Raw genomic sequence first — 13,614 nt, 5'->3', positions numbered from 1 at the left:
GTGGAGCTATATTGAATTTAATTTCTTTTAATATAAACGCACGATAGTAAACGCTTCCAATTTGGATTGCCCGGATTACTGATGTTACCGATGATATGTGGCAAATATATAAGCATGATCAGTGAAGAAGTTTGCATAACATTTCGATTTCTTGCGCATTGTTTTTTTTTTCATATTATGATCATTTCTATCAAAATGCAAATAATTATGTATAATTACGATGTTCATATAACCGAGTGTATAAGATACAAAAATTCAAAATGTGTAAATTTAGAAACATATAAAGAAGTATATAAAAGTGAATATACAGGCATTTGAAAGATTTATGAATTAAACAATTTAAATATGCAAAAGGGCAGAAATGATGGATTTAAACAGCCAAGAAGAACCTAGTTTTCTTCAAATTCAATAATAAATCGAATAAAGAGTAACTTCTTTCCTGATCATATGATTCAGATAAAGAAAATGCGGTAACTTCTTTAAGATAATCTCTTAAGTAACAGAAAGAGAAAGAGAGAGAGAGAGAGAGAGAGAGAGAGAGAGAGAGAGAAAGAAAAGGAAGCACAAGAAAGTATTCTATGTTAAAAGTGAGAGCCGCGTTTCGAGCATATCAAGGAGGGCAAGGAACGTGTGTTTTTAGAAGTAATAAATTGATAAATTATTGAAGATAGGTATTTAAACAAAATGCGATGACATTTCCCCTAGGGGAACACTCGTCAATCGTTTCGTCCATCGGTGTCGTTAGTTAGCAATTAGAAATTATTGTGAGGGGTAGGGAGATATGTAAGAGCCAGTGAAAAATATTTTTCAGGATACGATCATCCTAGAGTTCCCGCAGAAATTACACGTAACTGGACATCGCGAAAGAATTATTTCAAATTAATTCGAACGTAAACTCTATCGCGCTTTTCTTACAGATAGCTCGAGACGGCGTAGCTTTTTTAAATTATTTGCGGGGACTCCATGAAATGTCCACTAAAACAATTGAAATGAAGGAATTGCGTTGTAGCGTTTGTAAGTAATAATAATTTTATAGAGATGCTGAAGGGCTTATTTAGAATTGATAAGAAGTACACGGTGGAACTTCCGCGTTAAACTCAATATATTCGCGCATGCGGTTTTGCAAAACCGTGTCGGGCGTGCTTACGTATGTTGCGTGCGATGGTCCCCTTCTAAAGCGTCTGACGTTATTTAAGTTTTCATTCCAACGCACAGTTTTTACCTGTCATTAGACAAGATAGAAAGAGAAAAGTGATGGAGAGCGCGTGATTATTTTATGACGGCATTTCTGTGTGGGGGGAGGGGGGGGGGAATCGTTGTTGAGATAAAAGCCGGTTGCCTTTTCAACCGGAAATTATCTAGATCGCGCGGCGCGTGTATTTCTACAACGACATTTCGCACTTGCTGAAACACGCGGTTAGATAACGTTAAAAGATATGCAAATCTGTATGCGACAATTTTCTTATCGCGCGGAGAAACAAGTTCGATGTACTGCTGCTGTTATAACGAATATCGACTTTAACATGCCTTTTCAACGCGGTTATGCAATCGTTGTTGCCGTGACGCCTTCTGTTCAGTGCGCATTCATTTCGTTCTTATGTTAAAATTTTCGCCGTTTAATTGTGCAATCTGAAAAATTGACGAATCCATGATAGAGATGATATGAAACAATTAGAGATCCGGTCGCATTATAATACGTCGTAAAATATCAGCAGTTTTTAATATCATAATTCTATTTAGCAATCTAAGAGTTTATTTGCAAACTATCTTACATTTACATATTAAAAAATGGAGAATGTCACAAATGTTGGTTAAAAGCATCTGTATAGTATTCCGTTTTGTAAAGATGTAAATTTAAGGCAGTTTGAAAAGATTTTCTACTACAATTTTTCTATTATGAATTTTCTATTACGATGTAATTACTGCTATTACATACTTCATATTTCTATCTTATATGTAATTATTTTTTTATGCACGTAAGATTTAATAATTATCTATTTAGGAAATAATACGTTATAATTGTTATGTCAGAAACCCAGAATATTTATTTTTATTGTTTATTTAGACAAGATCGTCAATTATTCGAATAATAATTGCAAAGATCATTTTGAGATGTTAAACTTATAACACATTTTGTCGACGGATACACGATTATAATGCGACTGTGATCCAATTTTATTATAAAATTTTTAAAAATATTCAATCACAATATACAACATATAATTGCATATCCAAAAATATAGAAATAAAAAAAATTAACTACAGTATATACATAAATAGAAGTATCGCAATTTATAGTCTCCAAAATTATGAATATCTCGCAACAATGCAAACATACAGATTGTCCCAAATGTTTTCTTTGTTACGATTTCCTCAATCAATTTGGAATAAATTTTTCCTCGATAAAATCGACAAATCATATATAATTATCGAATAACTAATAATTAAAAATGAAATATTGTGTAAGCCAAATTTCAACTCAAATAGATTTCATAAAAACCTTCATTTAAAGTTTAATTGTGAAAAGTATATAATGTTTAAAAATTAAATAAATAATGTATAAAAATTGAAAAAATATGACAAGTAATGATCTCACGGGATACTTTCAGGAAAAATTGATTTTATGCATTGATGGAAGAAATTATTGTCAAAAAGACACATTCGTAATTCTGGAATACATTGTGTAACGTATAGTTCTACGCGACTCGTGTGTGGGATAATGTTAATTAATAGATTTATAGTATGGAGCGAATTTCTCCGCGACGAAATGTCGTCTCGGCGACCGCAGTCACAGTTGCAAGCTCGTTGTGAAAAATGCACTCGCTCGAGGAGGTGAATAGTGCGTATAAATATATTTATTTCTAGTCGCAATTTTATCGATTCGTGGCCGGTTCGCGAGAGAGAAAGAGAGAGAGAGAGAGAGAGAGAGAGAGAAAAAAAGTGTGAAAGAACGTGAGCGAGAATGAGAGAGAGAGGGTAATATCGCTGATCCATTTTTCGCTTTTCTAATTATATATATATTATAGTCGTTATACAGCCGTGCATACGTCTTTCTCAAGTCTTTTATCTTCGATTTACTCATTCTCATGCTATGTAAGCGCCCCGACGATCCTTCCGGCACAACGTTTGAGACTCTATGTTATGCAGCACAACACGGGGCGCATTTTATTCTACATTACACACATATGCACGTATCTACACGTCAAATTACATAACATACAGGGTATACCACAACCGTCGGTTGTTTTTCTCAGATTTTTCTCACGAATTCCTCTTGGCCACTTTGGAACCGATTTTTCCTGTCGATGAAAATATCGAGTCTACAGATTTTGTATTAACTATTAAGGCGATTAACTATTGAAGGAAGAAGTCCTAGAGCGGATCGAACTTCAGGATAGAAAAGTAACATATTCTTCGCTCAGTTTTCTCAAGACTAGACTTTAATAGAATTTTTATTTGAAGTTTGAAATATATCCAATATTAAAGACCGCGAGCGGGTGCAATAAGATACGATTTTCCTCGACTTTCGCGAAGGAAAAATCTCCAAGTGAGCCAAAAGAAACTGCGGTTATTGGATATCCAGTGATTATGGGACCTGTACACACACAGCGCGTTTTTCGTTATCAAAGGCCTAAGGGGCGAGCTTAACCAGACCCTTAAAAAGAAACCAGACACGTTACATGTGTATTATTACAAAGCTTTACATCATCTAGTCAACGAACTTGTATTTACAAACAGCGAATCATTGACGCGATATCTTTAATCATTTCTCAAGCACTTATATATTTCTGGGGCTTCCCGATCCGTTTAACCTTCAATATTTAAAGTTTTGATGTTCGTTTGTATTTCTTTATTCGTATTAAAAATTATTCCAAGTTTACTTATACGAATTTTTTTTAGTTAAAAACTAAAATTTAATATTCTCCATTATTCCTATATTCTGTATTTAAAAAATGTAAAATGATCATATTTCAATATAATTGACTTAAAACAAAAATTATCTCTATATTATAACAGAAACGTTATAATTAGTGAGCAAAATATATATATTTCGCTTTATCTACAATATAACAAATAGAAGGGATCCAATAAGAAATTTGTAATTCATTGTAATTTCAATTATAAGTGGAAAAGTTTCAACTAATTCGTAAATACTTTCTTATAAAAGATTATTAAAACTTAGTTAAAAATTTAGCTACAGCTTAAATAGCATTGTATTCTTGCCAAATATTCGAACTTTAAATCCTGATTACAAATACCATTTCGTGTATTTTGTATCATACAAGAATGCAATATATTTTCATAAATTAACTTATATACCAATTTTACTCCTCTCTCATATATGTATATTTTATTCAGATTAGTTGTTGAAATCCTAAATTCATGTAAAAATATAAAAGACTATAAGGAGTATAAAAGATTTTAATTATCAAAAAAGGTACCTGCTAAAACGGAACGTCAATATTAATGAATAATGTTGCGAACATACGGTGGACATTTCACAAGTTCTAAGCTCTAAGTTTTTTAACTACTCCTAGTCCTTTTCTACTCTTCCAATTTTGTACTTCCACAGTAAGATTTTATCCTCTTTCCGCGATCGATACAATCTATTCGCTTTCCATTTTATATTGCCTCACCGTTTTCGAAAAAACATCAGCTGCAATACGAGCAACACAAGCAAACACAATATAATACGCCTTAGATCAATGGTAAAGCTTTATTCATGAAAAAAAAAAATCGAAAAAATCGTCCAAAATTTTCGTTTTATCAAAAGTATAAATCTGTACTACGCCTTACCCAGCAAACGAAAATGAATTGAAATTGATAGAAATGAATTTATTTCGACATTTCCAAATTAGTGCTACTGATTTTTAGAATCCATTTGAATCCAAAAATAATATAATACGGACATTAATACATCAGAATTCAACATGGTGAATAGCTTATTTCGTATTTTAATTTACTTGAATCCAAAAATAATATAACAGGGACATGAATGCATCTTCGGACTCTAAAGCGTCAACTTGGATAAATTAAAATGAATTTCCAATTCATTTCCAATGCAATTTTCAATTCATTTGAATTAATTTTCTTTTGCCGGGTACTTATCGTTACATTGAATTATTATGTCGGATGTCGATAATCTATTAACTGATTCTGAAATTTGATATTTAGGAAAAGAAAGAAACATTTAGCTGCACTTAAATTAGTAAATCCTCAATTCTTCAAGCTCCAAATTAAAAAGCTTATTTTCAAGCTGTCTTACATCCTTATCAAGAAATCTTTAATATAGATTTTATATTAAAGAGTTTCACAGTAATGCACGCTATAACAAAGCTGTGGAAAGTTCGGTAATACTCTATGGAATAATAAATTTCACAGCTTTGTAACATACTCTAAAAGCGTGAATTTAAGATTCAAGACAGTCTGAAAAAAGATAAGCATTTCTATTTAATTTCCATTTTATTCTGAAAAGAAATCTTTCCAAAAAGGAAACGGATATGCTTCCGGAACACATCCGCATTATCTCGATACGCATTTTCTTAGAGAACAGCTTATAGCAGCACGCAACAAACACGCCTATACACACGTACACGTACATATATACATACATACGCACACACGCGCACGTTCGAATTTGCATGCTCCAGTTTCTTCGTGTGTTATTTCGATCTTCATTCGGGTGTTTAGTCATTAAGGGGAAAGATACGAGAGGATCGCGAACATTTACGAGGGCCGCGTATAACGTTTTTCTGGATTACGCTGGCCGTCAGATAGATCGCTTAGGTCAGTCGAAACGCTCCGCATACGTTTGTCTACTTCCTAATCAATGTGAAAGAGAGAAGGAGAGAAAGAAGAGAGAGAGAGAGAGAGAGATACACTTAAGGAATTTAGATAGAAAATGCAAATGTGATTCGATCTAATTCAGTGAGCGAGGAGAGTATCGAGAGGTGGAAGGTTGCGTTTGAGCTTTCTGGAAGAGTTCGATCGATATGAGGCTCGTTGCCACCACAGTGAAATTTGGTGCAGAGCGAAAACCGCGAAGTCGATGGAGCTCGCTCCGGCATCCTCGACCAACGTTCTCGATGTTCCGACGATAAGATATACTTACGACAAAGCGTGATAAGAATCGTTGTTATATTCATAATATGAAGAGGGATAAAAGAAATTGAGAAATAAACGAAGCTTTTAATATCCACCCGGTGTTTTTCTGTTCCTTCGTATACCTCTCATTTAAATTTGTTTCCCTTCACCAATCAAAGCAATCATTACAACTTACAACGATAAAATTGTTCATTACTGGAATATCTAACTTACATCTTCAGAGGACATTCTCACGCTCTAAAAATCTAATTTAAGTTTAGAAAATTTGTGATAAGACTAAGAAAAGTTACAGATCGATAAAATTCGGCAAGAAATTCTAGTCTATCCTGTAATCTTGCATTGTTGTCCTCATTATAGTTGATATAGATCCATAAAAAATTTGCAAAATAATTTAACGTATACATACAATGTGTTGTTCGACTGATTCGCGTCTGCGAAGTTAGCACCCCAACATTAAAATTCCATAGTTCCGATTAGAATTTCCGCGTTTTATTTTGAAGAGACAAAGATCCCTATATAGTTTACAACAAGAGTTCTGCTTAATAACAAATTTTAATTTAAATTAAAAAAATGAAGTGCTAACTTCTTATCAAAATTCATAAATAGTTCTGAGCGGCTTGTTATAAACTGTAAGGAACTCTTCATCTCTTCAAGCGAGAACTTTAATAAACAACTATGGAATTTTAATGTTGGGGTGCCACACAGTTGATTCCCATTGCGACGATTAATTCTCTTACTGTCGTGAACAAAGAGTGTTTCTGCACGCAATTGTACACACTTGTGAATAATTTGAACCATACGCTTTTCATTTTATCTATGTCATTAACGTATTATGCTACATAAGCTACGTCATATATGCGTGTTTCACCCGTAAGATTTTTCCAGCTGGCGGAGATTACACAAGTAGGAAACGCCGCGCGTTATCCTTGACGGTCGCTTACGTGTTACTTCGCACTCTTCGCAGTTCCGTCACCCTACATCCTTTTTGCGACCCCGATGTGTCAGACGCGGTTTACTTTCCATAGCCCTCGCGAAGAAAGAGAGGCAAGAAAGGTGCACGCGCCGCCGCGCCGCGCGCCGTCGAAGAATGCCGCCGCCGCCTCGAACGGTGAAAGTAAAACCGCGCCCGTCGACTAAAACAAAATTCAGAAGCTTTTACCGGAATGCGTTGGGCCGTGGTAATCCTTTTACGAACGCGACGCCACGCTGTTAATGACATGTCATGCTTGGCCTGATGCGAAAGTAATCGTGCGCTACAGGAAAATGTTAAGTGCGAATAAAGTAAAATAGTTTTTAAAGAAATTTGTTATATCAGAAGCTAAATCTTCTAACTTGATTTATATTCGCTAAATGAAGCATATTTATGAATGTATATTCGCAATTTAAATCCCTGTCTTTTTTTCCATTCCATGTAAATTTCTTTAAGGAAATAATTATTCTTTCAATTAAAGATATAAGCCGAGATATGAGAAACTTTTTCGCAACCATATTAAATAACTGGAACTTGTTTGCCAGGGATTGCATTCACTTATTTGAGATCACAATTAAGATATTGTCTCTTTGTTACGACACGTGTAGAGTATTATTGCTTCAGAGCCAGATAAAGAAAAAAATCTGTCCGCTATCGAATCAAGAATATGATAATAACCATAAGCAACGTCCTAGACCTTGATACGAAGGTGAAAGTCGAGGCCACGTTTGACCGGTCGGGATTTCGGTTCTCGTCGGGAGAGCATGGATGACCAAGCGTCAGGATCGATAAATACACCGCTTACCACTTTCTCGTAAAACGTGCATCGTTAATAATTTTAAACGTTCATTGACCCGACATACATAAACGTGTTTGAATATTCCTTCTTGTACGTTATATCTTTTTATGCATTTGTCTTTTAATAAATTGTAATATCTTTTACGTAATAATATAGTTTTATAACTTCAAAACAGAATTTGTCATTAATGAATGTTTTAAGTTATTTATAGTATTTATAGATTATCATATGAAGTTTATCTTTGACTTCAACAATTATTTTGTTAATGTACATATAATTTATATATATCATTATTTATATAATATATACAATATACATATATATACTTTAGACATTATTGATTATTGATTAGTATATCGTATGAATTATATAAATTTATTTCTTTCTAAATTTGCACTATTTTGTTTTTACTAAAAAATTTTAAATCAAATAGGAAACATTCCCGCAAGAAATTATTAGACTCTAATCTATCTATAGATATATCTGCAGGTATCTATAGACGTTTAATGGTCGGTTTTCTGATGACTTATCATTTTTCACTGGGATAGAAATAATTTTATTATTTTTTTTTTTAATTTTGTTTTCAACTGTCAAGTTGGCCTAATAACATTAGAAATAAAATGATAGATTTACAAATTATATATAGATTAAAATTTATCGATTGCACACATTAAAATAAAATGATGATTGCTCCTGATGAAAGTTTCGAGAATCATTAAGTCTGAGAAAATGGAGACAGGCGATCATGTAGAAAGGCTTGTCGTTTGTCTCGATACACATACTCGATCTGGATCCGTCACGTAGAATCGCGAAAACTGGATGAACCGGCTTTAACCATTACACGTAACTTTCCAGTGGAATGGTCGCGTGAAAATTTCAGCGGTCCAGGTTAATGGATTTCAGTCTCTGGTAAAAAAAAAAGCCGGCATAAAAAGCCTCTTCCAGTGTGCGCATCTAGTCGTTACTCGCAAATCAAATTCTGTTAGAGAAACGAGCGAACGTTGTATTGAATAGTAGAAATATGGATGGAAATAATAGAACAGCAGCAACTATAGAGAGGATAATTATAAAGAGCTTCGAGATAGTAGGCACGATTAACCTACATTCGCTTCCATTTCAATACATTTTTAAAAAAGTTAAAAAGGACCTGAAAGGAATCGGTCAATAATTATCAGTAAAAGGTAATCGCTAATTTCTCTTAATCGCTTTCTTATATTTCTTTCTCTTCATTCCTAATATCTCTTTCATACTAATTACACAAAATCCAATTTAATGCAGATTAAATGATAGAATCTAATAAAAAAATTCTTAAAAAAATTCAAAGTGATCTAAAATGTATATTTAACAGATAGATCTCAAAATCATTGTTTTCACAAATAAAAAAATTAGATAACGATTCGTCACGTTCAAGCTTAAAATTCTCTTTAAAATCCACTACGGCAGAGATAGTGTCCTATTTTATGTTACAAGTTAGAGGCGTGGCTTTTTGAATTTGACAAAATTATGGGTAGAAATCGTAAAAAAACGTTCCGTGACATTGAAAGGCTGGACCAGGAGCGGTCAGAAATCCGAATGTGAAAGTAAGAGACTTCCCCACAACTCTCTCCTCTCACAGTTATTCATATTTATCGTATACATACTTTACCGCACGGGTGGACTGCCTACATCAACATAACGTGATCGAATCGACTGTTGGACGCTTGAGAACTTCTCGCGGAAACAATTAAAAGACTTTCCTCTTCGGCCGTGACCTTAATAACTATTGCATTTTGACACTCGGACGCGCGCGAAAACAGCCATAATAATGAACAAACAATAATAGCCCATCTGTCAGAGCGAGAATTTCACTGTCGGAAGTTTATTTTGGGAGCAGTCAACCTGGACCCTCTTAATGGCGCAGTCGACCGTGTTAATTATTCCCGTTGTTTCACAAGCGTCTCTCGTGGGATTCATTGCCAGTTACCACGTTTCATCACGTCGGACGGCGTTAACACTTTATTACGGATTTCCTGCGCAGAGAACCGATAATTTCAAGCGCATTAAACGCGTTAGCTGGGCCGAGGCCGAGTAGGAAGAAGGCGAAATGAGCCGTGCGCGCGAGTCATTGTAAAAGGAGGTTTTCACGAGGAAATGTTACAATTTTACCAGATTACAGCCGCACTTCCTCTTGGATGATGCAACGCGAAGTGATTACTCTCCGCGCGTAGCAGGTTGACTACGCAACACGTTCGCGCTATATAATCTCTGCGGTATTACATTTAGTATAATCGTGACCGGCGAGAAGCATCATACGTTGACCGACGTAAATCGACATTTCACGAAACGCTCATTTTCCCGTATTTGAAACGTTTGATTATAGGTAATATTATTCACAGGCGATACAACACACGCTACAATTTTGTGAAGCATCGTAAAACATGTTCGTATTTTTTAAGTAATTATATATTTTATTGTACATCATTCATATAAACCTGTTTTGATTTCTCTATTACCGTTGAGAATTCATATTAAACTGTATAGAAATTAATAAATTTATAAATGCATATACATTTTTTGCATATTATTAAAGAAAATTAAAATGTAATAAAAATTTATGTTTACCATCGTAAAATGTGTGTCCTGCTTTCTTTCAGTGACACAGTTGCTATACATAATAATTAATTTTTAAGCTATGGTGCTACATGGATTAAATGAAAACCTTAAATGAAAAGTTCTTCGTATAATAATTAATTATCTTCCTTTTTTTTTTTATGTCAGAGAAAGTGTGAATAACAAAAGAAGCGAATTCATACAGATGAGAGCTTGCAATTTTCATTTATTTTTAAATTGCGCGCGCGAGTAGTAGTAAATTTAAATATAAGATTCAATTGCAGTAAATATTAGAATAAGCGGCACAGAAGGAAACACAACTTTCTTTCTTTTTTCTTCACTAAAGGCAAGATTGATTAAAAAGAGATTAAAATCTTTAATATTGTGTCCCGAAACATGCGCGTCTTTAATTTTCAAATTATAATCCAACGAAGTAGAAAATTGAACACATTTAAAAACGCATTTTAAATATTTACTTGTATTTCTACGTAAGGGAGAAAGTTCCAATTATATGTATATGAGATAAAATCTCAATGACTTTGATCCGTGAGAAAATCCAAGGAAGGAAAAGGCGAACTCCCGATTGGTTCTAAAGGTCGCTCGCCCAACAATGGGTTTGCCTCGCCAGTTCCGTGTGTAATCGATTGCGGCTGCACCCTTTCCAGTAAAAGTTAAGTCGCTGATGTATTACATCGATACGATCGCGATAGGCGTTGTCCACGAATTTGTGCGCGCATCTGAAAGTAGCTGTGCGGCGAATTCAGAGAGACTTCGACCTAGAAAACGCCTAATTTGTATGCGTTGCAACACGAGTTACGTGGGTAAGTGGAAGTTATTATCATAAGTACTGTGGAGACTCTCTGTACAACGTTTCCACATAATATAAAAATCCGAAAGAATGTTGTAAAACACGAAATGTTTGTAAATTCCATTTGGACGTTGGAGAGATGAAGGGAAAGAGAGAAAGATGAGAGAGAGAGAGACAGAGAGAGAGAGAACGGGATTTTTATATATATATTTCTAAACGTGAAAGTTAATAGGAATGTCATAATTTTATACTTTCAACAATAAAAAAATAAAGAAGACTTATCTCTTTCATCAATTTAAACTCTTGACTGACAAAAATGTATTTTGTTACAAAAACTTGTCAGAGTGCAGCGATTTGTCAGAGTGAAAGGATCGCAGTAGACGTCTCTGATAGACTTCTTGTTAGTGAAATTATTGATATTCACTGCACACTGATTGCATGCGATTACCTGTACCATCGCGACGTGTCTGAAAGTGATTTCATAATGCACACAATAGCGAACCGAATCGCGTCCGGAATTCTGTCTACGGTCTTCCGATTTGATAATCCTTCACGAACTCTTTATTTCTCCTCACGAACATCCTTGACTGTCGCGCACCATTAATAAAATCGGACGGAGAAAGCTGTCGTCCCCCGCGTGAATTCAGTCGCCAAGTTCATTTATTTAAGGACAGAAATCTCTGTGGGAGAGAGCACAGAGAGCACCGAGTTGCTTGCGTCGCGATGCGCTTCCAATGCGACAATTCTCTGTTAGATCATTACGTATGTCGTCCAATTCGCGTTACATCGAAAGTTGAAAACTGACGTAGAACGTGAACTATTATATTCAGTTATGTAAGGGCTGCACTAAATCTATCTCGCATAACAAGTAGATTGAATCGTATCATCGTGCTATCTCCGTGAAATTTCGACGGAAACTTTCGCGCTATCAATATAACAAGACCACATTTAACACAATTACGGTACTTCAATTTTAACGTTCATCCATTGTCCTGAGTTACGTGAGCGAGTTTCGTGGGCGAGTTTCTAAGGCAGCAGTTTCCACATATATATTAAATATACCAAGTGTCCACATGCCCTGTCAGTTTAATACCATGACCTAATACATCATAAAAGTAATATATTCTTAGAGAATGTGCCATTTCTCTGTGACATTTTCTCCTCGTTGCGGAGATATAATAAAGAACGATACAATTCTGAATTCAGGCACGTTTCTTAAATGTAGAAATTTATATCCGGAATTATATACTTTAAATGTAAATATAGGATTAACGTTAGAACGTTATAATACATATTTATTCTTTTCTGTTTTAAAATTTATTTTTATTTAAAATTTTACACAAAAATTGTTTGAACTGCAAATTTTAATTGATAATATTCTTTGCCGATATATTTTCTAAATTATTTTTTAATTTTACGGTACAAATTATATAATTAAGTGTCATAAAGCTTCACGAGGCAATTCGTATTTCTAGAAAAAAGATAGTGCCAGAAAAAGAAAAAAATTTAAATCTAAAAACTGATTAAAGAATATATATATATATATATATATATATATATATATATATATCGTTTGAGTAATTGCTAAATAAACCGTCACGCTTGAAAAGTCATGAAGAAAATAGTCACCGTGCTCAGAGAAGATTCACCCTGACCTACTTCCGGTCAAGTTCATTGCTCATCCGCCATTACTCCCGCATTCACCTTTTTCGCGCGGCGTGACGCATGCTTTTACATGCTTCTCTCTCGCGGCTTTCTCTTTCTCTGTTCTGTGTTGAAATGATAAGTCCATTAAAATAATAAGATAATATTTAAACGTTTTATGAAAGTGTCATAATTGTATGATATAGAAAATTAATAAATGTCGAATAAAAAAAATTTATATATCATTTACACGTAGAGCCTATATTGTTGTATAACATAAAACCAATTAATACTACGTAATAATGTAATAATGTTTAGTTCTGCATAAAAAATAAGGAGAGAAATATTAATTTTCTACATTTATTCTACAATATATTTAAAAAAACCGATGAAATATCGATAAACCGTAGCTCATATTATCGATAATTAAATTGATATTTTCGTTCCTTTTTAGCTTCATTTTATGTAGCACTCTGTATAGAACGAGCGAGCTCGGCTACTGCATCGGAAATAGATCAGTTTCTAATTAAAACTTTAAGCCGCCTTCTGACTCTCCATTTCGTAAACTGTCAGACTGCTGATTGTGAGTGCAATGCACAAAACACGATTGCATTTTGCTCGGTGCCGAAGGAAGGGAAACCCGGTTTAAATGGGGAAAGGAGATCTGAGGGTCTATTACGATGTCATGGCTCTATAATT

The sequence above is a fragment of the Wasmannia auropunctata genome, unplaced genomic scaffold (genome assembly GCF_000956235.1).
Source record: "Wasmannia auropunctata unplaced genomic scaffold, wasmannia.A_1.0 LD335365.1, whole genome shotgun sequence".
NCBI classification, from domain to species: Eukaryota; Metazoa; Arthropoda; class Insecta; order Hymenoptera; family Formicidae; genus Wasmannia; species Wasmannia auropunctata.
This window is presented reverse-complemented; position numbering follows the sequence as displayed.